General features: G+C 39.6%; 1 long non-coding RNA gene across 1 annotated transcript; it reads left to right on the forward strand.

Moving 5' to 3' along the window:
- LOC138113572 (uncharacterized) lies at positions 1–27737 on the forward strand. Its single transcript, XR_011152260.1, has 4 exons — positions 1–1397; positions 26653–26710; positions 27179–27347; positions 27456–27737. It is a non-coding gene; the product is annotated as an uncharacterized lncRNA (long non-coding RNA).

The following is a 27737-nucleotide window of genomic DNA, read 5'->3' on the forward strand; positions in this document are numbered from 1 at the left end:
GAATCCTGACCTGGCCCCTTCAATCCTGAAATTTTCCTGAAATTTTTCTGGAGTTGGTGATCTGAAGAGTCCTGAAATAGTGAAACATTTTCAGAGTGGTTCACAGAAGGAAGCCCCAGGAGCACAGTCTCATTGCAGAGAACCTGGTAGGGAATTTCCACAGGCCATAAAAGATCCTTACTCTCTCAACAAACAAAAATTAAGGTCCAACCAATTCATCCACAGAACAGCTCTGCTGTTCATAATTCAGCAAGCAGGAAAATGCTCCACTGGCGACATTTTATAACCTTTGAAGACAAATGTCTATGGTCCCAGTCCTTCTAGTTGCTTTATATGATAGACTCCTTGTAGACTCCTTGCTAGATTGCTCTGGAAATTTCATGCTTGGAAAGGCAGGGCTCTTGTTTTGGAGAATCCTTTGGGGTATGACACCGACAATGCTTTTGTAAACCTGTCTCATTTTATCCAGCATTAAGAAAGGGTCTAATATATTTCATGGCACTGTGTGGCATAATTGCTTGTGCCTTTTTTCCCTCTGACTCTTCCAAAATGAAGAATGCTTCCATACATCCTCACAGGCTGTGTGTCATTAATGACCATCCAGGCCAGAGCTGCATATTTATTTCCATGCATGGCTTCACACCGTCTCTCTGAAGTCTTTACTTTTTAAAGTCATTCAGTCTTCTCTTGAAAATGTGAATAAGAGACCAGGTGATTTGTTCCCAAAAATAATCATATTCTGCAAGAAGTCTCCATGCTGGTTTTTATACACAACTCTTACCTCTAAGGACAGAAGTACTTTTTAAATCCAAATGTTAAAGCAAGTCAAAGACAGGAAGGTGAATCAACCACGCACTCACAATTGGATGAGATAACTCAATGCTTTCATACTGCAGGATAGCTATTTCATTATCTTTTGCTTGCAAAGGGAAGCAGCAGTTCTGATTAAACACTATTTCATCTGTGCTCTTTGTAAGCATAACTCAGTGAAGATGACGGTATGATACAGCTGAGTTTTGAACTCTTGTGCTTAAAAGCCATATATCTTTAAGGCTTGTACCTTACGTGGATTCTCTCCTAATTAAGAACACCTGTAGAGGCCTGACCAGACCCTGTGGTTTGCAGCAAAACTGCCGAAGGGCTCTGAAAAGGCAGAAACTTTGTGTTGTCTTTTAACCTAAATTATAACAGGGTTCAACCCTGTGCCAAGCAGAGTAAAACTATATAATTTATGAGCTATGAGGGCAGCTCTGGGCCCCTCTGAGGTGATTTTTATCAGTGCAGTAGCATAAACAGTTCTCCTTTACTTGAACATTGGGAACAGGGAGCAGTGGAAGGCCTGCCCTATAAAGGGGACCCAGCCTGTGCTAGGACCTCTGTAGCCCACAGACAGCCAGGTAAGTGTGTTCACACTGCTTTGCTTTTTGAGCAATGGCTTAGGAAAAGGTGTGCAATGTGCTGAGACTGAGCATGGGCTGTGTGCTGTGGGACTGGAGGAGCTGCACTTCAAGGCCAATGATTTGCTTTTTGCTCTTAAAATTTTAAGCTTGTTACAGAGGATCTACTTTGATTCATTGTCTGCCTTTGTCTTGGAAGGCTCAGTTGTGCCAAACCTCACCAGTGGTGTAATAGAACTACCCACAGTATTACAAACTGCATTCGGCTGTAATGATGGGTTTGGGCCCTTGCTCTCTCTGGGTTTTGAAGTCGTGTTCCTATGAACAAGCAGGTGTTACTTAAGGACTGGTCCTTGAGTCAAGTGGAAAACTGTTAGATAAAAGAAGAACATATAAAGAATTTCTTTTTGGTTTTTGCTATTTATTAATAATGTAATTATATATAAAGCATAAAAGATAGTTTGTAACTCAAAATGACAGTATAGAACAGAACTCAATCTATTCATTTTTTCTGTCAGGGTTTGAGGGGCTTTAGGAGACTTAGATGATAAGACATTACTGCAGGTTCCTATTCTTTTCAGCAAATAGCAGGCAAGAAGTGGGAATAGCCTAAAAATATCAGCTAACTGGAAACAGAACTAAGGCAATGTCCAGCTGACCCACCTCCAGAAACAACAGATAGGCTCCAGGGACATCTGGCTTTTGTTTCTGTCTCAGAAGGTTTGGTTTCCGTGGTGTGGAGGTTGGGAGGGAAGAAGGGGGGGCGGGGTTTTTGTTTGGTTTAAACTGACATTTTGACTCTAATCTTTATATAAAAGGGACACCTTGAAAATCTTAGTTCTATGTTTCTTTATTGCATATCTCCAGCAAGAATAAAACCTTTGTTGGTATTGGTTCCTGATGATTAAAACAGCTATAATAGTTGGCGTCCTAATTTTTAAAAAACCAACAATCCCCTTTGAAGTTGCGCTAATTTTTATTTTCTCTGTAATGTTACATGCAGACTGCTGCAGAGGGAGAGCTGGGGAGATAAGTTTCAGGTTCAGCTTGCCAGCTGCAGCAGGAGGGGCCTTGTTACTTAAAAGCTTTTTCTTGATGGAAAGCTAGAGCTCTGCCCTTATTAAGCACTGTCAGTTGGCACAGCTCTCCTGTGCTGCCCAGTTATGCCCTGTAAGTCTGGGATAAGAAGCACTTCTTGCTAAAAGATTAAGAAGGAGACTCTTAGAAACGTTTTACAACATTATATAAGAACTGAGTCTGGCTGTAGGTTGTCCTTGGACTTGAAACAACCAGGACCACAGATCTAGCCTGAACATGAGCTCGGTGCTCTCATCTTGAAGTTAAGCCGTTATGGTCTATGACTAACCCTGCAGTTTAGATTGGCACAGTCTCAAAGGAAGGTATTTCCCTGTATCTGGAAAAAAAGTGGACGCAGCCAATGGCCTTTTAAAGCATACTGCAAGAAAACCGTACAACAGCTTGAGGCATCATGTGTAGGTTGCTTAATTTCTTCAGGGTAATTATCCTTTTAATAGGTGTGCGCTAGTACCATAATCCTCTTTTCAGGATTCCAGTAGAAGACTAAATGCTTGGCTAGATCAGGCCAATGACTTCTATGGGATCTGTACTGTTCTTTTTTGAAAATTTAATGAAAAATGGCTTTTTGTTCTGTAAACAGAAGATCAAGGTCAGATTTCTCTTGTAGGACTGAGCATCAAGAAAAGTTAGTCATTTTTGATTAAAAATTTGCAATATATGAACTATTGTATGTAATGCTGACAGCATTGCTCATAATGTGATTGAATAATACGATAACTTTATACAAACAACACCTTCAAAATATACATTATAGGCAGAGAGCAGCAGTTTGTGTATAGGGGTTTTGTATGCGTGTTTGTATAGGTCTTCATTAACCAGGCAAGTCTGCTGGTCTACCATAGTTCCCAAGGTAGCTATGTGTCAGAAGTATTTCGTACTCATCCAGTTGTCTAATGTCTGCCTAGACACTGCCTATTTTAGGATTACTGGTTTCTTACATCATTTTTGCCTGCTCTGCTGGTTCTAGTGTTGAGAAACACATAGATCTCTCTAAATAACCTCTTCTCAGCTTTTTTCTGTACTGTTTGCATTTAAGACTCAGTGGTGTTCAGGGAATTGCTTTGGAGTCAATCATAACAAAGATCACCATCTACTGATCTCTACCAAGATGTTCTGAGGATTTTACACTTCAACAAAGCCTCTTTAAAAGGCTTTTTGTGCTTAAAGTAAGATCACTGTGTGGAGCAGTTCTTGTCATAGGACTGGACAGTGGAAGTTTGCCAAAATCTTACACTTCCTTCAAAAGCTTCTGTTGGGTGTCCTCTGTCTTGACTTGGTGCTGGGGGTACTGTGTGTATCTTGTTGCTGTGACTGTTCTCCAGATCAAACAGAATTAGCAGCTCCTCAAATTGAGCAAGCAAGCTCAGAAAGACTATAGGAGACCTCCCACATATAGGATATGTGCTATAGAGAACATGCATTCTGTAATGTGAATGGGCTGCACTTAAATGAGAAGATAATGTCTCTCTCAGATAAGTGCAGTGTGTTGCTGAGTACAGAGATAAACCCACTCTGGAACAAAGCAGTGTGGTGTGAGCCAGCTGCTGAAAGACTGCTGAGCACAGACATCAGGAATGTATCTTCACACAAACAAGATCCCTGCAAGCAAAAGTAGTGCCATGACCTAAAACGCCGAGAAGTCTCGCTGAAAATAAATGGATTTGTAAATCATCAGTTTGAACCAGCCTACACTCTTGAGGCAGGAAAGGCAGAGGAAACCTGAGAGTTGGGTGCTTTGCACTCCTTGTCTGTAAGGCCTTTGGTGGAGGGGATAACTTTCTGTGATGGTGGAAGGTCACTCAGTAATAATCACACAGGAAGTTTAGCAGTCAGTTTGAACACATCCAGTTGTTGTCCAACCACGCTCCGGTCGGTTCTAGTGGCATAGTAGGTGGGAACAGTACACCGGGGAGTTTGGCGAGGTCTATGATGAAGTGTCTGTTTTACCAGAAGAGGACAGCAAAAATTATAACTGTTATCTTCACTGTCATCAGCTCCAGCTGGAAAAGGATATTTGCTAATACCATCACTTCTGGTGGACTTGGCAGCATTAGGTTTGTGGTTGAATTCAATCTTAAATGCCTTTTCCAACCTAAATGATTCTAGAAGATGATCTGGATACTTCTATAATTATGTTCTTATCTGGCTATGCAACTGGCCACAATCACATCAGGTAAGAGTCTGGAAGATCAAGAAGGGGCAGCATGGTTACCAGAGAAGGCTCCGTGCATCTTCTGTAGGACTTCTGTACCCTGTTTAATCTTTAAGAAAATGAGATTAAACACAGCAGTTCTTTTTAGCTAAGAGAATTTCTCGGATGGCAGAAGGAAAAGCGCCATTAAGAAGGTGCATGAAATCAGGACAGGCTGCCAGAACAGAGCGATGTCTGCTGTTGATGCTGCTGCTCACTGAGCCTCTGTAAGGCAAAGGAAAATCTGTAAGATACCAGTGGATGACTGGGATTACATATGTTCCTAGCCTCAAAAGCTGAGGAAAGAAGGTAGGAAATATTTGGGGTTATGGAGGGAGGCAAACCTGTTTTGCACAGGAATGGAATGTTTGAAGAACAAGCCAAAATGGGTGTTATCAGGTGTGGAATACACAGCACCACAAGGCATAGCTACATATAGCTTTGCACAGCTTTGGGTTTTCTTCTAAAGAAAACAATAGATAGCTGTCTCCTGGGTAACAGGAGCGGGGAAAATGGTGCCACAAGGACTAAAAATAATCAAATGTAAAGTATGAATTCTGGCTGTGCCCATTAAACTCTCAGTAAGCCAGAAACAAAGTACGGCTTAGGTGGCAATCTTGCTTAGGGGACAGGGTTTGGTTGTGCTCTTAGAATTGACTTCAAATGCAGCTGGGTGACTGCATTGAAAGGCCTAGAAAAACTGAGAAAAACTAATTGTATTCTCTGTAAGACTTGTGTGGTACTTAAGACAAGCATTTAAATTTTGAAAAAAAATCTACAGATTCCTCCCCTCCTTTACTTGGGCACTTCTCATATGAAGCTGAAACAACCCTTTCTCTTTATCAAGATAGAAGTTTAGCCCTACAAACTTTCTTTACTCACTTTCCCTTCCAGCTAACCATAAAATTCCATGTGTGGGATGTAGCTAGTGTGTTTTAGGGCATCAGAGCCACACCATGCCAGAAACTTTAATCCCTCAAACCCTTTGGAACTGCTGTGGTCTGTGTTCCTTGGATGTTTCCACTGATGAACATTGCTTATTCACACTGAGCTTCAGTACAGTTCAGCTGACGCTGCTCTAGTTTTGATCCATTATGCAACAGAAATGTCAGTGTGCTTCACTAAATGCTAGCTGTGATTTATGATTTCTTTTTAATCTGTGCTAATTTGGGGGCTACTTGGCATTTATACATAGCGTGAAGAAGTGTATTAGCAACTCAAATATTGTTGCCAGGTTTCTGTGGTTTACTTTTGCCCATACCAAGCACTAAGCAATTAATCTCAAGGTCTTATGTATAACAAAACAACCTCTCAGATGTTGCTTACATTTGTTTGAGAAAAACTTTCATTGGAAATGAGGAATTTGAAAGAAAGAAGAACAGAATATTTATAAACAATAACTGTATGACAAAATGCTTCTGTAAGAAGAGACTAAACTTAGCATTTACAGGACTTTTATCCATGTTCTGGGTATTCTCAAGCACAGGTGAACCATTTGATCAGTAAAACAAAAGATCTTGTACAAGTTGTCTACAGTCCTTACATGCATGTTTTTATAACGTCTCCCTAAGAAGCACCTGTTTTTTTCCATTAAGCTATTTTGCTCCATTTGAGAATGTTTGATAGACACACCTCAGGTGAAACATTGTCTTTGAAACTGGTGCCAGGTATTGTACAGATGAATTAAATTGCCTCCACCAAATCTTGAGTGAACAGGGGCTGTACAGCCTATGGCCATCCACACTGAAAGTGACTGGCCCTTTAGTGGGTACAGAAAGCCACAGAGCACCTACAGTGCTGGGAACATTTGATGAGCCACAGCAGAGCTAAAGCACTCCAATGCCTGGGGTTTTTCTGCTGCAAAGTTGAAAAAACTCACTGGAAAACAATAGAGAAAGAAAACAAGATTTAATTTTGTTTGTTTGTTTTGTTTTCAGCACTGCACCATCTAAATATGTTGTATATTTTTAATTTTGTAAGCCAGAATAAACCAGCTACAGAACTGTGTCCAAAGTTTTGGATTACATAGGACAGTGACTGCATACCTGGACCAGGTACCATACCTTACCATACCTTAGGCTTCCTCCCATTCTTTGGTGAAATCCCCAAACTTTGCCCAAGACCATGCTGACAGATGACGTGTGAGCTCTGCAAATCTTCCTGAATCAAACCACATCAGCCTCAAATGGCTTTTTCTAATAGGCCAAGATGACCAAGAGCCTTGTCAAAAGGGAGATAGATTGGCCAATGACCAGTGCAAAAGGCCAAGTCTGGGTGGCCACACAACAGTTCTGGAAAAGTTTTCCTCTCTGCTTGATGCCATTCCTTGCTGAGAACCAGAATGAACTCTGTAAGTGAAAATATATAAAACAAGGGGTACTTAGATCACCAAATTACTTGAAGCAAACAAAGATTTTGATGATGCAGGTTGCTTTAAAAATATATCTGTGCCTTCAAAGCAAGTACAGCTCTAATATACCCTCTTTCCATCTGTCTAGCTACATATTCCAATCTCATAAGGCATTGAAGGGTTACTCTTTTGGGGGATTGGGGTTTTTTTCTGAGAAATTTGTAGGAATTAAGACAGAAAATGTTTCAACAGTACCCTGTTATTACTGGAAAGTTTCTTAATTGTGATAGTTCAGAGAAATCTTAGCAGAGTGTTATCAGAAGTGTAAAATGAATCCAGGTAAAATAGCTTTTGCAGAGAAGGTAGCAAATATTTTTGGATTTCCTGTCATGAGGCATGCTTTCAAATCTTTGTAGTGGAAATCAAAGAGACTGGGTGGAAAGGACCACCAGCCAAATACTTTTGGTGTTTATAACAGGTGTGCAGAAGGTACATAATTTGTTACAGCCTTTGCAAGCTTCATTATAATGCAAAGACAAGGACGTAAAATAACCAATGTTTTTGGAATTATATTGCCTCATTTTTCACACCTTTGGACATGTTGGACACTTTTAAACAAATTTGGCAGGAGAGCTTTTAAATATAGCGAAATTCACCAAAGTTTTATGAGAGCCACTGTATGAGCAGGGAAGAGAGTTCCTATAGTGAGTGCCACAGGAGTTGCCCATGGATATGTTCGGTGTTGCCCAGGCTGATCCTGCTGAGGTTTGAGAGAAGCTGCAGGGGCTTCTCCAAACAAGCACAGTGTGCCACAAGAAACATGGGAAAGTAGAGTGGGAGTAGCTAAGGGTGTGGCTCTGAAGGCAAGAATATGGCTTCTGTCCTTCTGTTCTGTGCTGCTAATAATTCTTAAACCAGCTTTTTGTAACAGCTCACTAAAGAGCTGTTCTCCCCTCCTAACTGTTCCACTACTATTTAACAAAGTGGAAATCTCACTTTTCTTCTTCTGTATGAAGCAATGGACCTGGCTTTCTTATACTCTGTCTGCACCACAGCTTTCTTTAAAACACATCACCCAAAGCTCAGCTGCGTGGTTCCCCAAAACCCCTTGCCTACCTTCATGTTACCTATTATCATAATCTCTTTTGTTTTAAATGGTTGGTCTCTACGGTTAAATCTTATCTTTATCTCCTTCGGGATCTTATCTGTCCTGCACTTGTGGCCCCATTTCCTCTTCTGGTGAGCCCTTGGAGTGCTCTGTGCCTTTCCATGGAACTGTTTACAAGCTGCTTTTGAGGGCACAGCTGTCACTATAAGACTAAAACTGAATCCAAAATCAACTAAATATAGCTGTTCCACAGGGAACCATCTTTTCTGATAAGGCCAATAAATTACAGGAAAAAATAGAGATCTAGAACAAGTCCTGTACAGCCAAGACCTGAACAATGGCTAAAACAAAACAAGGTTCAATACAGCCAGGAAAAAAACCAACAATGTGGCAAACAAAGCAGTGCTGTTCAGGCAGCTTTGCCTTTCCTCCTACCTAGGTGAGATGCAGTCTGGGCTTTTGCCTGCTGCCCAAAAGGCAGAATTACTGCTATATGCACACAGGGGGTCATGAGGAAGTCAGGGCTGGAATAAGAAACATGCCCCACCAAATCCACCACTAGCTGTGCCAGTAATGGGCGTATACCAAAGGAATCCCACCACTCCTCTCCTTAATTCTTGATTTAAAACTGGGATCCTGTGATGAAGCAGACTCTACAGTTTCATCTTGTTTAATGGGATTTGACGGGGGGCAGGAGAACAGTAAATGAAGAGCCAGCTTTATTTCTATAGCTGCTCTTTTGAAACAGTATGGAATTGAGAGCCGTGCAATAACTTTGGTGAATCGTGGAAGGCCAAAGATCAGAAAAGGGACTGTAACAGAGATGCTAGGCAAGGACAACAAGCTACAAGATGCCATGAAGCCCACAGTTCAAACACTGACTTGGTATAGGATAGATTGAGTTACTATGTTTAACTTTAAAAGTAGGCACTCATTTGCATATTATTGACGTTAGGGTAAGATTTAGAAGGTAAGAATCTGTACAACCCATTGTGCTGTTCTCTCTTTGTTAGCCTGTAGAGTGAGAAGGATGCTGGGGTTGGAAGGTAGATAGCATTTTGTTCTTCTTAATGAGTGTAGAGGTCATTCATATATTTTTAAGTCCTTAGCATCATAGAAATAAGATTTTCCAAAAAAAAAAAAAAAGCAGGGGAGCTTGCAGACTCACTTTCTACACAATTTTTCATGGAACCTAGCTAGTACAAGGGCGAGCTTGTTCACAAATCTAAAAGTTAAGCACCTTGACTTTCATTTCATTTGATTCCTCTTCAAAATACTTTCTGACCTTCTGTTTTAAAACCAAGAAACTTTTTAACCCTCTTCCTGAATGTCATAAAATTTTATCGAATTGTTAAAGTTAGAAAGAACCTTTAAGATCATCAAGCCCAATTATCATAGAAAATAATATTCAAGAATTTAGGAAAAATTGACTGCTGCTCCTCCTGCACTCAGTGCCTGCCCTGATCCAAAATTAGCTCCACTGGGAATGTCCATCTTTGCTACTTTCTAGTTTGAGGAGCTGTCAATAGAGCTAATAAGTGCTAGGAACTCTACGGAAGCTGGGCACAATCAGCGAGTGTAAACCCATACTATTACCGCAGGCCTGGTTCCTACGGTATAGCACCGTGTCCCGCAGCCATAGGGAGGAGGAGGAGGAGAAGATCCAGCAGGCAGGAGTTATGCAGCAAGATTGATTTATTTAATTATTTTACAAACTCTTTTATAGACTTTTTTCTTCATAGCCTAATTGGACAAAGGGCCAGCCACCCCCTGGGGGTGATTGGCTAAAATCCTAAAACATCCATTGTCAAAATATTTTTCTACTATACCATAAACAAGACTTTTCAAGGTTGCAGGTGTCTGGGTTGTTTACATTCCCTGCTACCTCTTCTGTGAGAGAGAAAAGTCTCTCACGGACTTAGAAAATAACAAGAAAATCCTCGCTAGCAGCATTTTTGTAACTACACCCATACCACTGTCAGATACTAAGATGCCCAGGCAGGAGGGTCCAAATGGCATTTATGAGATTCTATCAAAAGCTTTAACTTGGCCAAACTTGGATGGATTTTTTTTTTTTTTAATCTTGAAACAGCATAGGATTCCTCCTTGACATGTGTTCCTCTCATTCTCTCATTTTGTTTTGTACATACAGTCTGCTATGTGAGGCATAGAAAATTGTTACCATAATTCTTGGTAAATAGCTAGAATTGGCAGAGTTTCACACACACACACACACACACACACACACACTCTCTCTCTTAAAAAAAAAACCATCCAAACTCAGCCATGCACTGGGCATGGAATACTTAAGCCCAAATGATAAACAATTATGAGCCTTGTGAGAGAGGAGTGATGAGCAAGCACATTAATACATATTCATGTTACAAGCTTTGACATTAACCATTTCAGATTATGCTTTATCTGTTGTGTTCACTTACCTGTTATGAGACTGGTGAAGTGAGAAAGACAAATGAGATTTCATTCTTGGAGGGTTCACATCTTAACATCTGAAAGGCAGAATGTTTTTGAAGAGTGTTTAGTACATACTGGAAAATAGTAATATTATGAATAAACTATTGTAAATATAAACCTTATTATAAATCATTATAATTATAAATAATTTTATAATAAATTATAAAAACTATTATAAATATAAATATAAACCAATATAAACCTTATTATGAATAAGCTATTCATAATAAGGTTTTCTTTCCTTCATTTTGGTTCATCATCATTAATAAAATGTATGTAGGTCAAACAATTTTCATTGACAATTGCATAACCTTATAGAGTTGCTACTGGCTAAAAATAAGTAATCATCCTCTCAGCCTTTTTTCTTTTTTTAATTAATGAAGACCTAGGAAAAAAACAAGTTTTCAACATATTCTTGGGTGGACTTTTAGACATGACAAGATAAAAGTAGCAAAAACTCTTGCATTAGAAAAGGAAGCTATTAATGTACCAAGCCACAGAATTTATCAAATGAGTGAGCTGAATATAAAGGTGGAAAAAAGATGGAGTACCAGATACTCTGAAATGTGGTATTGCTATTGATTGGTGCTGCTGAAAATGGCTGCACCAAATGGTGCAAAGGTAGTGGAGATGGTGAATAATTAGATATTAGTAAGGTATAATTTCTTTGTGTTTTAGGAGTGACAGCACAGAGGCAAACGGCAGGAATTAGCTGGAAGTACTGTATGGGTGTGTTCTTCTGTGTAGGTTAATCAATAATTTTTTTCCTAATAAGGTCTCCAGAGGTAATCATGCTGGTCTACACAACACACTGTGCACAGTAACACCGAGTCTCAAGAGGCCCAATGCATCTTCTGCCTATTTCAGGCCTCCAGGTTTTCATGTTGCTCAGAGAACATGGCTTCTTATACAGTCTGTCCAATCAAGAGATTACAGAAACTCTCCCCATTACTGTTTAGGAAATGAACTTTCTGCAGGAATGAAAACAGGATGTAAACTAGCACATGTTCTGTGGCACAAAATGTGCTTACACTAAAGATCCCCTGTGGAAGTGAACACAGCTTTGGGCCAGAGGGAACCTTGATAGATGGAGCAGTTAGTTTCCCTTTCTCTTTCCAGTTTCTCTGTAGGAGGGCAAAACTTTGAGTGGTTATCTATCATAGCAGATGCAGTGGAGACGAAAGGAGATGTGGAAGAGATGTTTATTGTAAGACCTGAGTGAAGATACATATTATCTCTAGCAGTAAGGTATCCCATTTCCTGTATTCAAATATTTATTAGCATTACAACAGAGCCACAGATGTTCAGTTTAATGCTGGTGTAAGCAAAATAGAAGGCTGGAATCAATAATCTTCCAATTCACAAGTTTTAGGGAAATAAATAAAGGATAGTGGAGAATGATGACAAAATTGGGCCAGTACAAAAGAGAGTATGGAAGTCGCACACAAGCAACATTCCAGAAATCTCATGCAGAGCAGGAATTTACCGTGAAGGTCTTGGGGCTCTTTCTGTTCCAGTGACTTAATGGAAATGGACTTGGAGAAGTATTTGATCTCCTTGAGCTACAGGTGGCTTGAAGCTTGCTGTTACTTTAGCTAGTGGTGATCTACTGACATGAAGCTCACAAAAGATGTAGTAACATGGTCATGGTTCAGAGAGAAAACACTTCTGCAGCAGGAAGGGAATCAAGCTCTTCAGGGGCAGCACTGATGGTCAAGGGAAGGACAGAGAGCCAAACACACAGAAAAAGGAGAGAGCACACATGTAAGTGTCCTGATGCAGGTAAAAGCAGCACTCTAGGTTCACATCAGAGATTCTACATGAGTAAACACAGCAGTGAAAGCAATCTTACCAGTGCCTCACTGAAGGGGCAAAAGTTTTAATCAGAGCCTGAAACAACTACAGAAAACAGAGCAGTCAAAAGTTGTGCATTGGCAAATCTTGAATTGTTTTCCTTCATTTTCCACCCTCATCAGTCAGATTCCTTTTCTTCTGGTTTTGCTTGCCCTCTCTTCCCTTCCCAGTAGAATTCCTCTGTGGTCACAAACGATTAGTCAAGTTTCCTTAGTATCAGTTCTCTCATGATCTGATCTTCTTTTAATCTTGCAGCTGAGAAATGATAAAATGGTAGGATATCATATGTGTCAGGCTTTTTCTTGTCATTGTTTGGGGGGTTCGGGGTTTTTTGTGGCCTTGATGATTTTTTTTTTTTTTTTTAATACAAGGCACATGCAGATTATCTTATCTCACGTTAGTTCTGCTTGGTCCGAACCAAAATATTCAGCACTAGATAGTGGCTAGATCTGAACACTGATGCATACAATTGGCTTTTGATTCCATGTCACTGTAACTGAGGAAAATGAGCTCCTTTCCAGAGATGTATATTTACATAATTAGCATCTAGACAAGCCAGCTGAGATCAGCTCACTGTTTCCCTAAATACTATGCTCTATACAAAGCAAGACTGTAAAACCTTTGCAATACGAAGATTAAAGACGATCAGCCCTTAATTAACAGTCTGTTGGGGAGCAGGCTGCAAGTTAAAAATCTGAAATATGAGAAAGCAAGTCTTTGTTCACAGACTGGCTGAACTGTGGTTTCAGCACACAGTAAAATTGCAATCTTTTACAAATAGCTGTCTGCCAAATGAGTCACAGTAATATCTACATGGATGCTCTTTATCTGGCCCTGTAGTGAAGTAATGCAGCTTAGACAGAATCTTTGAAAAAAAGCCCATACTCTGTCTTGGAAGAAATCTGTTTTCATGTAGAAACACTGATAGCTTTTCAAGGAAACTGAATTGACAAATCATTTTATTGACTCTTCAGCATAAAAAACAAGAGCAGAAAGTCTTAGAGCATTAGGGAAATAAATTCTGGTGTCTTTTTTACTGAAACACGGGACATATTGTGTCCTTCAAGCACAGGCTCTGAAGCTTCCTGAGATACAGTATGAATTTTAGGGTCAGAAGATGTGTACAGGGAGAACTGAAACACATCTTTTAAGCTGAAAACTCCTAACTAGGTGAAGTTCATTTTGCTCCTTCTCTCTCCAGTGAACAAGGCACACAGCATTTTACACTCCATGTTAGAAATTTGGGGCCCTTAGAGAAAAGGAGTGTGCAAGTGACTGGGTAGTGAAAATCCAGCACATTTTGCTGGGGAATAGGTAGGCAGAAACTTGAGTCCATAGACTTTGAAGACTTCCATGCATGCTTATTTTATGCAGATAAATAATCTTGTTTACTTCACTGAGTACCTCATATGTAAAGCTCTGTAAATCTGTGTGTGCAAGTTAAATGCCTTCTGCTGATCCTGCAGGGACTGTCTGCTCCTGTTGTAGGGCAAAGCTGCCTGCAAGCCTGTGTTACTGCCTTTAATCCTCTGTGTGTATGTGCATTGTTATGTGACAGTGTTGCATCCCTGTGAGCATTCCAAAGCATTAATCCACTTCTGAGAACACTTTATTGCTGACCTAATGGTAAGCACACAAATGCAGAGAAATGAGCTGCTGATCTACAGGTTAAAAGATTTAATAAACAGAAATTTTCACAGTCAAGTTGCAATAAATGTTGTGGGTCTTCAGTAACAGCAGATTGATCTTACTCTGGTGTGAAACCTAACTGTAGTGTGTTTTAAAATATCATGAGGTACTATCCACAGTAATTCTTGCTAAAGTTGCACTGGAAGAGGTGAATAAAGTTTAGTAATTGGGCCTTTACTTGAAATGTAAACATATGATTTAACAGATTGCTGGAACAGATTACATGCATAAATAAACCTGGATTATGTTACTTCTTAAGGATATTAACTGAGGTTGACAAATGCTGCATGAAGAAAAAGAAATTGCCTGGGATTCCACTGTCAGCAGTTTAAAATGCATTCCCTGCTAATCTCGTGACAAGCGTACAACCAACCCCAGTTAGACCTGGGGTTCTCGACTGTGTTGGCATTGTGATTGTTTGAAACTGAATTCCAGGCCCATCTCCCTGCTGCTGCCATGCCATAAAAGGGCAATTTTTATATCAAGCTTATAAAGCATTTGTCATCCTCTAGATGTTAAAGAATTTTAGCAAGTGATGTGTGAGTTTAGGATGTCAGGATAAATAAGGTATGAGCTTAGAAAGAAATAAACTTTAAAATGCCCTCTAGCTTTTTGAATCCAAAGGACTAAAAGCAAGGAAACAACAACAACCACATCCTGTTTTGTCACTTAGTCATGTCACCAGTAGCCATTACCATTCCTTCAGCCTTTCTGTCCATATTCCCAGCTGTTCTCATCATTAATTAAGCCAAATGTGCTAGCTCTATTTAGAACCTCTGTAGTTATAATTCAACTCTTAATACAGACTTAGTCATACCTTCTTGAAATTCACCTCTCCACTGGAAATGTCACTGGTAACCAGACTTTGCTTTCCTTTTTGCTCCTGTCTCTTTCTGTATCTGTTATATATAAATAGTTTTGGTTTGTTTTATGAGTAGAAATACTTTATGGATATGGGCTGAAAAGAAAAGGAACTGAATTTTCAAACTTAACTAGTGATGGATTGTAAGGGGTTTGTGGGTTTTTTTGTTGTTCTAAGTATTAAAATGCTCCATAATATTTGGCTCATTTCTCTGTTTCACAGATAATGTTTTATCAAGAAAAGTTAAGAGATCAAATAGTTTACGAAAGTATCATGACCAACTGAGTTTAGAATTGCTCATTATCTGTACAGCAAAGTGGGAAACTCAAAGGGGCTAGTTTTTAAATTAACTACCTAAGCCATGTAATCTAGCAAAACCTCCAAAAAATGAAAAGTATGTTTAATCTGGTAATGACTTTTTTGATCTCTTACTACCCAAGCAACATAATTAATGTTGATTTCTGGAAAGTTTCTCTCCAAAATCTACTTAACTTTACTCTCAATAATATAGAAAAAATCTCCCTTAAACCTCTATAGCAGAAATTTAAGGCTGAGATTTTTGAGTCCAGATGCCCAATGCCTTCTGAAATCTAGTTGAAACAAATGGACTTTCAGAAAAGGCCCAGCCCAACATGTTGTGTTCCAGTAGTTTCAATTAAGGACACATTTGACTTTACTGTGGCTGTAACTCAATGACAGGAAGCTCTGATGTTTAAAATAGAACTCAATAATTTATTGTCAGCATTGTATCTTCCTGATACCTTGATGTTCCTCTTCTCCTCACCCCTCATCTGCCGCAGCTCTTGAAAAGAGCCAGAAGGATCAATGCAGAGAGTGGCACCTCCAGCCTTTGGCCCATCTCCCTGCAAGCGAGGTTATTATGCTCTTCTCAAACTACAGTGAACCTTGGCAGGGGGCAGCTGTTCCATAAGCAGCATCAGAATATCTCCTGTTGTACCATACTTCTGTCTAGGCCTGCAGAGGGTTGGGATTTTTGGTTTGGGATGGGGTTCTTTAGCACTCAGCCTGGCAGCTGGGGTGAGTTATTGGTACTGCAGAGAATGGATAACCATGGTTACTCAGTGTTTGAACACTCAGGAACATCATTAACTTGTCTTCCTAGATGGTGTGGGGACAAGCTTTCCTCTGTACTCCTTATCCAGCTTCTGTTTTGGAGTTACTGTGTGATGCTGGTGCTGTGATATTGGTGCCTTTTACATCCTAACTTATTCTGCCAGTGAGGGGTCCCATTCTTAGTTATTCTGTGGTGGAGTTTTTTGGGGTTGGTTTCTTTTTTTATTTTTTTCTTTTTTTCCTTAGTGGTGCTGGCTTGCTCTCAGCTTCGTTTATGGGCTGTAATTAGCCATAGGTTTTCAGTAGCTTTATATGGACCTACAGTTAGTGTGGACTCTTAGCATCATAATTCAAAGTATTCTATCCTTAGCTCTCCTAATAGCTTCTCATAAATGAGTTCATATATATGTCACTTGATAATTATACATAATATATATTGTGTAAAGCTGGCAATATAGCCACTCACAGCTCCTTCTAGACTCTCCAATGAGAATAGTTTTATTCTTTGTAGTTTTGGGGGTGTGGTTTGAAGGTTTTGAGTTGGGTTTTTGTTTTCGGTTGTGTCTCAATTTTGTTTGTTTGGGTTTTTTTTTAAATGATTCTGCTAATCTGTTGTTGTTAAAACCAGATGATGCTGGTATATGTCACAACCACTGAATGTTAGTGAAGCTATTTCTGTGTTCTTACTTTACTTCCTTTCAGTTCAACATCACTATAAGCTGGTAGTTTTCCCACTTACAATCACTGATGTATTTTTACACACCTCTGTATTTTTAATACTGCACTTGGGTCCAACTCACAGGTACTTCCCACATGGTTAATGGTGCCCAGTTCTAAGCTGAATGCTTATCTTCAACCCATCACTTCGGGCAACTGTTTTGAATGGTAAAGCTTCCTGCATCAAAAGAAATCATGTGCATGTTTGTGTGTGGCCATCACTTGTTGTTTGCTGTCTGGCAAACACATCTATATGCTATATTGCATCAATTTTTATGTTTAAACAGTCCACATAAAATTCTCACCTAACAATGGTCATGAGCTGCAGAGTTCCATGCTAAGATTAGCACATCTCATAGCTGAAGAGTTACTCAGATTTTGTTTGGGCCCATCTCAATAAAGTCCATGCTAACAGAAATTTTCCACCTTTTTTCTGCTGCCACTCCCCCAGAGCATTTACAGTGTTTGCTTACCTTGGGTCTCAGGAGGGAAGCAGTCTTTCCAGCCCAGCTGCTGTGTTAGCCTTTAATCAGTTGTTGGGATGAGCCAAAGTTAAAACTTTTACTTTTTTCCTAGATTGATGACTTCCTGGCTTTCCTTCATTCTTTGTTTCTTGCTTAAAAGCCCAAATGTATGCTTTTGGATCCACTGAAAGGTACAGGGGGCTTTGGAGGCCCATGCAGCAAAGACTAAGGACACTTCAGCAGGCTTCAACTTAGGAACTAAAAAGAACAGCAGAGCTCCATCCAGTCTGCAGCAGAGCTAGTACTTATTCTATCTTTCCAGTTTGGACATGCTAGAAGGAGATTGAGAGCCTAAAGAAGTTGCATTTCTGCAGAACTGTCAGCAAAATTTTCTGTGATCCAACAGGGCACTTCTACTGCCTCTGAACCTGCCTCTCTGGGACTATGACACTGATTTAGCTGCAGCTGTTTTAGCATGACAGGCAAGACCTTCCTACTGACAGATATTTGGGCTTAATATAAGAAAGGACATACTCCATAAAATAAAGATGATGATCATAAACTTGGGGAAACAGCTGGGGGGGGATAATAAAAGGTTTCTAATTGAGTGGAAGAAAATGTCTTTTCTACTGGAAGATATTTTCACTTTTTACCAGAAATTACCTATCTCTTCCCAATCTTTAACCAGAGTAGCCACAACTAAAATCCACTGCCTGCACCATGCTCTCTGTCCCCTACATCCAGTCACAACCAAAGGCAATGAGGAGCAGCTACTACGACCAGTCCTACAGAGTCACACGTGCCCAGCTACTCTGCCTTCAGCCCCAGTACTGCCCTCAGGATCTCTGCACTGGGTTCCAGCATACAACATAGATAAGGCAGCAAACCCTCACTGCCTCACCTTAAAGGGGAGGCTTTTCCGATTTAGGATCATTGATTGCTTTGTCCTAAATGTATCTTTCTCTGGTCCCTTTTTTCCTGACTCAGAAGTTGAAACATTGTCAGGAATACATTCCTTCAGAAAAGGATAAGATATGGTAATATATGGTGCCACCAAATGTAGTGACCTCCATAAACTTCTCATGAACACATGCAGTTTGAAGGAATGCTTCTTAATTCAGCTGATTAAAGAGCATGAAAACAGATAGATAATGCTTAAACTGTTTGTATACATGGGTGTAGATTTTAAGGATGGAAGAGAGCCTAAAAAATTTTAAACTGTACAAGTATTTTAACTAGACTTTACAAACTGCTTTCACTTTGGACTTGGGCCCAGAGTAACCATATTATGATTTCTTGGCATGAAACTATGGCTCTGATGGTTTAATTCTTCCATGAATGACTAACACTTTACCAAAAACTTTATTTAAGCACAGAAGAATGGATGACCTTCAAACAAATCACTTTTCAGTACCTGAGAACCTGGCTAGGAACAGTGCAGGAAGCAGGTGGACCTGCACACTGTACCATGAACACCATCCCTTCCTTTCATCCTGCCCCTCATGCCATCCTCAGGCCCTCTCTGATTGGTGTCACTGCAGGGAAGGATCTCCAGCTTATTCTTTGTGAGAACAAAGGGCTTCACTACGTGTTTGCCAACCAGTTTACTTTTTGCAGCCTTTCAAAGTGGTTCACCAGGTGGTGCTTTTCTTGCCAAAAGGGAGGGTAAGCTCAGTTCTTGGGTTCCTGTTGACTTCTAGACTCACTGGGAACTGGACGCTGGATGCCCTCAGAGTTCTGAGTAAAGCAAAAAGATGCATCCTTGGTTACTAAATGTTTGTTATCTACCCTTTAGCTGCTCATTGGTAAAGCAGGTAAGTGGCCATAATAGGTAAATGCTTGGGGGGAATGCCGAACAGGAAAACAAACATTTCCACATTTATGTGAGTTGTTTCCTTGCTCACAAAAGCCTAGGTTTCAAATACACTGATAGCACAGAGTTTTGATATCCATGTTGCTGCTTTCTGAATAGGAGTGAAATAGGCTTTGCACTACAGTGGGGAAATACATGTCTGGTCTGGAGAGGGAGGCAAATACACTGGAAGTAACATCTACACAATTCAGAAAACACATTTCCCCAAACCATCGACAAGCTTGCACATTGGCAGCTTCTCTGTCAAAAAATTAACTGTTACAGGGACAGCTACTGACTGCCAGTCAGCTCACACCAGCGAGCTGTGGGATGAGAAGAGGTGGATCCGGCATCCTCCTCTCCTTGAGAATCTGCTGAAGCCCCAGATTTCAGTGTGGTGCTGCTCCTGCTGGGCCTCAGCACTTTGCTTTGACTCCTCTGTATGCAATGAGTTCCTCAGTTACCTTCCTTCAATGCTAATTAGCCAAATTCATATGCAATGCTGCTGAATGAGGCAGCTCCAGGTATAGGCTCTGTGGAGATGACTTTGCCCTCAGAAAATAGTCCAGAGTTTAATCAGACTGTGTGAGTGAGTTAAAGCACTGTGTGCCTTTATGTAGCTGTTGATAGTGACCTTGGTGGGAGACTGTCCTAACAGCTTGGGATCTTACTCCACCGGACTTCTTCACCTGGTGGGCATCCACATGAAAAAATAGGGAGCACTCACAATTTTGTGATCCTTCAACACCAGACCTGGTTGTGAAATGCAGAGGGAGGCAAAAGCTGCACATGATAATAAGTATATTAACTATTAAATGCATGCCCTGCAGCATGATGCTCTTTCCAATAAAACAGGAGGCAACAAAACCAGATTGCAACAGATAGGGAGTGTTCAACAGCCCAAACTGGATTTTGGCAGGATGAACATCACAAACAGTAACACGCCCCCTCTTGCAAGAAAAAAAAAACCAAAAAAAAAAACCCCAAAAGACATTAAATTGTTAATGCCCCTATATAATCAGAGCTTTGATCTTGATTCTAAGAAAAGGAACTTCAAGCCAGTAGTTGAAATCCCTACAGCAGGCACAGGCATTGGTTTAATAATGGCACAGAATAAGCTTCATGATGCTGTCTGCTGCTAGCTCTCCCACTCTGCTTGGCCTATGCCTACCTACTTAAGCTACAAAATCCAAGAGGCTATTTGACCCCCTTAGGGTCTTTTTAATGCATTCCAAAAACATGATAACCCTCCATTCTCCAAGAAAGGATGTTCCATGGCAGATCCGAGCCATCACTCTCCCCTTGCTTCCTAAGCAAATCTGCGACATTTGCTTTGTATTAACTTCCTTAATGGATAGCTCTGTTTGGAGTTCTTATTCTTTCAGTGACATGTTACGTGTCAAATCCTAAATGTTCCAAATCTTACCTTTATGGAAACAAATTAATTCTCTTGCTGCTTCTTGTGTGAGAATGTGTGGAAACTGGAGATTCTCTGACCACCCTCCAGACAGTTAAGAAATGGCTTCCAGGACTGTACTTTTAGGGTATGTGGGGTTCTGTTAAACAGCCTTTACAGAACCCAGCTGGTAAACACAAGGTGAGTTGCAAGGGCAACTGAGAGACAGCAATGAAGGGAAAGATTCAACAAGTCAAGGCACTGAAATGACTGGGATTAAAGCAAAAGTTAAGTACTGTGTGTCTTCAGAATTCAGGCTTTAATTAACAGCTTTGCTTTTGCTGTAAAGGATTCCTTGCACAGCTCCTGTTTTTCTTCCTGGGCATTTTGAAATATATTTGTATCTCGAGTCTGCTTTGTGGTAGATTTCAAAAAAAGGGTTGTATCAAGGGAGAGCTAAAACAGTATAAAATTAGGCCACTGCTTATGCTCATTATGTAAGAGGCAATTTGGGCATTTCTTTGCTAGAATCCACCCTCATTACATAGTGATGTTTTCTCAAATTCCTTTGGCTGCTTTAGGTGTATCTTTAAGAGAAGATGTGTCTATTTTTACTTCCCCTGCACTCACATCTGTTTCTTTCTTATCAGCAAATATCTATTCATTGGTCCTATCTAACTCTTTTACATTTATCTGCATTAAAATGTGTGTCACTCATTAAAGTCTCCTGTATCTCCTATAGCAGTGTTATTCTTTCTGCTTTTTGCATCACCTAAAAATAAAATTACATTTGTTTATATAGCAGACACATGAATTTGTATCCCTTAACTGTTTCTTAGTTCAATCAGTCAATTTTTGCAATTAGATTGTGTTTGAAGACCCATGAGTTTGACAGAGTATTTGTATTCAGAACATTCTGTTTCCGAACTTGATGGGGATGGGGGTTTTTTGTTTGTTCTTTGCCCAAGAAATAAAAGGTTTCTGACTCTTTTCTAAGAACTTTGAGAATTATTTAGATAGAAAACTCACAGGTCTACAAGCTTGGACTGTATTAGCCTTACCTGTAATAGAAGTCCAGCATCTAGAAGACAGTTGATATTTAAATATGAATTTTTAGTAAGCTATTTGTTGTTTTCTGTCCTAGAAATCTCCTTGAGAGATAATCTTTGAGCAGTTCTGCTAACTGCTCTGTAATCATAATGGTTTTTTACTTCTCAGAGTACTAAAATATTCTCCATGTAGGTACATTCACATTGTTTTTTCACATAATTTAAAAATCTTTCCACACATATTTTCTTGCAATAACATAAGATGTTCATGGCAAAACATTATATTATACAGAGAATGCACTAGTGCAAAAATGAAAGGTAACCTCGGTCATCTAAATTAGGTCTTGAAAATTAATGCTGATCTGTAATCTTTGCCCAGGAGAAATATAATAAGTCTTCACAAACAGTTGCATCAGATTTCTAGAATTTTATCTAAGTAAGTATGTAACTCTACCCCAGCTGGATGATTAAACATTTAGCATACTTACCATAAATATGGGTTTGTAATGGGGAGCATTTAATTTGTTTCAGTTACCTGTACAAATAATTCTAATCTACAGATCAGTTGCCCTGGTTTGAATAATGTGCATATTTAACACAGCAAAATGCATGTGTCTAAACTTGGCTTGCAGTGTTGAAGCAACTTATTTAGATAGACAGATATTTGATGGATATTTAGCATCTCAGATATGTTTATCATACTAATTCTGGTACGTTTTTCATATTAACTCTATTTAGTTACATGTGCAGTTTCTCCAGCAGATACACAAAGAATATTAGTATTACATCTAAGCAAACCACCTGTAATTAGTTCCTGTCAAAACTGACGTAAAAGCAACAGGAAAGAAGTTAACTCTCTTAATTCCTTGATAGGTGGTTTCTATTGTCTGATGCGAGAAAAAAAAAAAGGGAAATAATTTACTACTACTACTATAATCATATTTTTGTAGAAATTGCCTCACAATTACATAACCATGTCCTTTGCACACTTTGGTGCCCTTTGTTTGTAAATCATCTCAGGGGAATCCACTAAGCCACTACTGGCAGTCAGAGGCAGGGGTTTTACGCAGTTTTCAGGACAAGCTTTTTCCCCAAAGTGCCCTGTTTCATGGTCAGTTCCTGGTAGCAGTGTCATGTAAACATCCTCCACGTGTTTTAGACCTCCTTCTCTATAAAGTGTTGTCTCAGTAGTCTTCTGTGGCACTGCTGTGGATGGAGAGGCTTAGGGAATGCTTTACATTTATTAGAGTAAAATCTCTGTAGTCTCTTTTCCCTCCCTGTGAAGACAGAGTCCAGCCATCTCCAGGACAGGCAGTAAGTATAGTTTGATATTTCATTTCTTTCTGTTATCCTTGCTGAGCATACAGTATGTTACCAGACAATGAAATGGTGAAACATAAAATTCTACAGAATTCTTAAGAAAGTTGCAGATGCAGAACAAGTATTTGAGTTTGCTTCAAAATCCTTAACTCTAAGGATGTAGGTGTAAACCCAAGGATCAAAAAAATTGCTTACTTTATTAAATCAGGAGTTACAAGAAATCAATTAGCTTGTCCTGTCCCACAGATTGTGAAAAATCAGGGAGAGCAGAGAAAAGTAATCCTTCAGTTTGTAAAGAGAAGCAATAAACATGGAAACACAGTCTCATACTTTTAAATTAAAATCTGTTGTGGGCGTAAAACACTCTTCCAGGAAATTGGTTCATGAGTGGGAAACATGCTATCAGATGTAATAATGATACATGAGACCATCTCTTGTATTAATTCAAAAGTGCTGTAAGTATTGCAACATCTTCAGTTGGGAGGGTTGGGTGCTAAAGCTCTAAGCAGAGCTTTCTGAGGTGGAGTGAAAGCCTGTTGCACACTAAAGGCACTCAGCAGCTGGATGAACAGCACTGGCTGGCTACCAGTATGTGCCATTTACTTTGTAAACAGGGAGCTCGACAAGTAAAGACCTGCTGGATGACTGGAAAAAAAAAAAAAAAGAGTAGGCACGTAGGGAATTAGAGAAGAATCTAGCTGGATCAGGTATATTGTGTGTGAGCAGTAATGAATGAGAGAAGTATGCTGTCAGTGTGTTCATCACCAGCCTTTAATGACACACCATGATTACTTTCCCATTCATGTATAGAGTGTTAATGGCATGTGCTCAGAAGCAGCTCCAAAAGAAACAGCTAAGGTACATCACTTCCTCTCGAACTATTCTTTAGGGTTGGTTTAGACATTAAACAGATTAACAGTAATGTGAAAGTAGTAGAGCAGAAGGGTACAAAGTCATCCAAATAGATTCACCAAACACCTGCATTAAAAAAGCTTATCATAAATTTCTTACATTCTGATCAGGCAAGGAATGTTTTTAAGTGTACATAAAAGAGATTCTTAGTTTTCTTTTTTTCCTTTTTTTTTTTTTGTGTTAGATTAAGAAATGTGTTATATAATTAAAAATTTTATTTGCCAGTGATGGATCATCTGTAGCTAAAATCATGCAAGTGTTAGGGCTGCCACCTCAAGTTAGATACCAAATCTAGGGATGGCAAGATCATAGTGTTCCCCAAAAACAAATTTTGGAGGGAAAGGGTTCAGGGAGCAGAAGTGATAGTCTTCACAAATGCACTTCTACAAAATGCTGCAGTGTTTGATTTCATGTAGGGTCTGATCTTGGATAAACTGCAGGTAAACTGAGTTATGCAATTAAATCAGACTGGCAGATTGCATATGTATATGAAGTATCAGGTTGCACGACAAGCTGTGTGAAAAAAGCATCAGACTGGGTCTTGAATTGCTTGAAAAGAAAGGGTGTTTTACAGCAGGTTAAAACTTTAGTTAGGCTTCTGGAGCACCATTAGCATAATCTGATTACTGTCTAGGCAGGTGATGGTTGCTCCTGGATAGGCCTAAAGGAAATGAATGCTTTGAAAGCATAAAGCAGTGCTCAGTGGGAGGCACGAGGAATTCTGAACTTATTTGGGACTAAATGAATATTACAACTGATCCTGATAAATTTTAAGAAGTGTCTTGCCTGTTCAGATTTCTTCTTAAGGTTTCAAATACTGCTTAACCTTTCACCCTATCAAATTTGTTCTTACATCCATTGCCCTTATGATTTCTTACCTGGTCCAAAAGATATATTTGGGGGAGGTGTGGGGATGTGGTGTCGGGGCAGGGGGGAGGTGTGTCAGGTTGGTTGGTCGGTTTGGGTTTTTTTAGTATTTCTCCTTATTATCTTCACTCACATCATTAGGTTTATTCTCATAATGCTCTCTAACTAATTCTATTAAGCTCCCATTCCAACGCTAATATCTCATTCCAGGTGTTAAAGAAGTACTGGCCATTAAATTCTTTCAAAGTAAAGGCATGAGTTGTACTCCTTCCTTCTAAAGGAAATTATGATTTACTGGCAAAGAGCCGGGGTGAAAGCGACTGTCAAAAATTCTATATTGTGTTTCCAGCTGTGCATCTCTCCTGGCGCATAACTTACTGGGATTTTCTTGTGCTTCTAATTTCAAGCTCCAAGCTTAGGCATTGCCATGTTTGTCTTAATTCTTGCTAGCATAGTTTAATTATTTGAATCCATTTACCTGTCTTGTTCTTCAGACCAGTAGAAATTATATTGCTAATTAATTGTGTCTAACTGAAACACTAAGTGGGCTTTTAGGTCCATACAGGAAAACTATAAAAAATCAAAGACAGTAAATTTTTTGAATACCAGATCTATTAAATGGCTTCTAAGTTTTGCATTTCTCATCACTGGTTTTAAGTCACTTTTAGTCCCTCTGCACAGGGTTTGAGTAGCACCAGGAATGACAGCGTGCCATTCTTTTTTTCATGTCATCATTTGTAACACAGTTAATGTTAAATTGAAACTTCAAGTTAATGTTCAGAACATGATCCTTTAGACACCATTGAAAGAGAGCACTAGAAGAATATTTTTCCTTTATGTTCTTGTTTTCCATTGTTTTCCATTCTGTTTTCCATTCTGTTTTCCATTCTGATTAGGGTGAAAAGACAACATCTCTGAGGTTTTATGCAGGTTGAAGGGCCTGTCTTCTCAAAGCTATGACTTTGCAAGGGCACCCCTTTCTATGTCACACAATAAATGTGACACATATAGGGAACATCAACTTCCTGCATGTAAGCTGCAGTAGGATATCGCAGATTTCCAGATAAAAGCCAATCATGCATGAAAACCCTCATGCAATTTCATGTATCTGCAATAACTGCACATGAGAAGGAGCTCTGAAGGCTTTCACTGAGAATGGGACCAAGCATTCATTCCCTCAAAATAGGTTCTATCTAGGACCTGAAGATTCCTGGAAAGCATAAAAGTATCATTGGCCAGATCATCTCACACCAGTAGATATTCCAGGGGATCCCCATGTATGTCTCACTTGAATTTTAAGACTCTTAGAGAGTTTGCCATTGCTGAGGTAATTCCCTGCTGCTAAAGCAACTTCTTAGACTTTTTCCCAGAGATGTAACAGTAAGAGAAATCTAGATCTGGAATCTTAATCTACTCAGAGCCCGAATGTTGGGAAGAAGGGCTTATGAATGACAAATAGTTAGAACTGCTTTGCAAGAGCTTCAGGGACAGTATTACACAGTCTGGAAATTGCTGGAACTGAAGATAAAAAGGATCTCTCATAACCCATGTCCCTTCAAAAATTGGTTAAGTATGTCAGATGAGATACTTAAATGTTCTCAAACACTTCCTTTCATTCTTCCAGGCCAGCAATGCCTTTTGAATTTTCCCTAAAATACTACTTCAACACATCGGCCATCCACCTTGCAAAGGGGAAGGTGGGAGCAGAAAGCTTTTTGACACTGCCAATTCCTTTAGGCACCTGACTCAAGTGACACTTGTATATTGCAGATTAGTTTCCATTTCCCATTTCAGGTCAAACCTTTTATTTTCTTCTATTAAAGCACTGAACATATAATTATGAGTGTTTTCCACCTCTTTAATTTTGCCTGAAACTGATTCTGACCCTTTGATGTTAATTACCCTGAGATGATCTCGAACTACATTTTAAAACCCGCTGTGAAGCAGACCTGTGCTGTACATCTTAATTGTATTTTTCAGTTTGAGGACTCCTGCTGTCCAGTCTTCAGATATATTTGAACTGCATCCTGAAATTAAGGTTTGTAGTTAACACACACCCACTCACACCTCCCATCCCCACCAAGCCTTTCTCTAGAGCAGTATCTCCAATTAATCAGAACCCAATTCTAGTTCAGATGTGGAGTAGCTGGTAGAGTTATCCCTTCAATCCTCTCAGGAGACAATTAAGGGCAAGGCAGTGCATCTGCTCAGGAACATTAGTTGTTCACTTTGTGCCTTTCTTTTATTCTGACTTTTAAATGTGTACCCATCAATATAAACAAATGGGTCTCAAAAGAGCAATTAGATTAGCAGAATTTCAAAACTCAGGGCTTTTTATGACTGTATCTGTCTTGTCTTGGCCAAGAAAAATCATTATTATAATTCCAACTGGATAAAGGATGCTTACCACCTCCTCAACAATTTGTTCACTGTTGCCTCTATTGGTATGCATTCCCATACCCTTCTCCGATTTCTTATCACTGGTTTCTACCTCTGAGGAAAACAGCAAGAGGCAGGACTAAGGGGAGAGTTAAATTAGCCCACTTTCACGCTTCACCTCCAATAAATCTGCACCTGAATAAAAGTCTTCAGTAGCCAGAAGGGATAACAGAAGAAAAACTATAGCTCAAGAGAAGCAAATCTCTGGCTGACTCCGCAGATGAAGGACTTTGCAGGTATTCCCTGTTGTAAGTCCATTCCCTCTTACTGTAGCCCTAATACTACTCAATCCATATAGCTTCAGCATAATTATTGGCTTAACCTTAAACCATCCTCTCTCATAGAAAAGAAGAAAGCACCTTGCCTCTGTACAGATGTGTCAGCTCTCCACAGTGAAGCACTGCTCCTGTTACTGCAAGGAGAAACCTCATGCAGATAGTGGAATTAAGCTGGTCTAAAAATACATCCAGCATCTTCTCTTTAACAGAGAATGACAGATCACTGCTGGGATTAAAAATGCAGCTTTACTGCCTAAAAGGGTTGTTATTGTTCCTGTATTTCACTCTGTGTCCAAAAATTCACCTGGAAAACTCTTAAGCTTAGAGTTGATTGTATGAATAAATGTT

This window comes from Aphelocoma coerulescens, chromosome 7 (genome assembly GCF_041296385.1).
Source record: "Aphelocoma coerulescens isolate FSJ_1873_10779 chromosome 7, UR_Acoe_1.0, whole genome shotgun sequence".
Lineage (NCBI taxonomy): Eukaryota > Metazoa > Chordata > Aves > Passeriformes > Corvidae > Aphelocoma > Aphelocoma coerulescens.